General features: G+C 36.6%; 1 non-coding gene across 1 annotated transcript; it reads right to left on the reverse strand.

Moving 5' to 3' along the window:
• Positions 1-332: 332 nt before the first annotated feature.
• TRNAF-GAA (transfer RNA phenylalanine (anticodon GAA)) lies at positions 333-405 on the reverse strand. Its single transcript has one exon. It is a non-coding gene; the product is annotated as a tRNA-Phe (tRNA).
• Positions 406-868: the final 463 nt, after the last annotated feature.

The raw sequence follows: 868 nt of genomic DNA on the forward strand, positions 1-868 counted from the left end.
TGACTTTAATGAGCAACACTTCCTCGTAGGGTCACCAAAGCAGGCTCCTTTAGCCGCTTCGATTGTTAGAGCTCACTGAACACCAACAGAATCGTAAGCTTTCTTCTCCGCCTCAGCTTGAGAGCTCCTTTCTACATCAAGATCTGGCCTCCAATTCTTTTAGATACTTTATCTAAGAAACTCTACCCATCTAGAACATAGATGGGGTATATCTCGCCAAACTGGATAAAGCTATTATTCTAATCTAGACTCTAAAAGAATATGTATGTTGATTCATATCAATTAATTAGAAATTAATTCGAGGGAAGAGAGACCCATACAAATTAATCATGTGCCAGGAACCAGATTTGAACTGGTGACACGAGGATTTTCAGTCCTCTGCTCTACCAACTGAGCTATCCCGGCTATTCCCAATGTAGTATCCTCATTTTATTAGAGAACTGGGGTCTATGTCAATTACAAGGACAAAAGTAGATTAAAAATTTTCTCAAAGCCGGGGAATTTCTTCGATCTTCAAAAAGATGACTTTGTAAGTTTCAGTATGAGAAATAATATAAAGGGGGTTCCAACATATTAATATATAGTGAAGTGTTCCCCCAGATTCAGAACTTTTTTTCAATACTCACAATCCTTATTAGTTAATAATCCTAGTGATTGGATTTCTATGCTTAGTCTGATAGGAAATAAGATATTCAAATAAATAATTTTATAGCGAATGACTATTCATCTATTGTATTTTCATGCAAATAGGGGGCAAGAAAACTCTATGGAAAGATGGTGGTTTAATTCGATGTTGTTTAAGAAGGAGTTCGAACGCAGGTGAGGTGGAGAACTGAACCAAGAATTCTCTTTCTTCATCATCAATCGA

Source organism: Nicotiana sylvestris, chromosome 2, assembly GCF_000393655.2.
Source record: "Nicotiana sylvestris chromosome 2, ASM39365v2, whole genome shotgun sequence".
Classification (NCBI taxonomy): domain Eukaryota; kingdom Viridiplantae; phylum Streptophyta; class Magnoliopsida; order Solanales; family Solanaceae; genus Nicotiana; species Nicotiana sylvestris.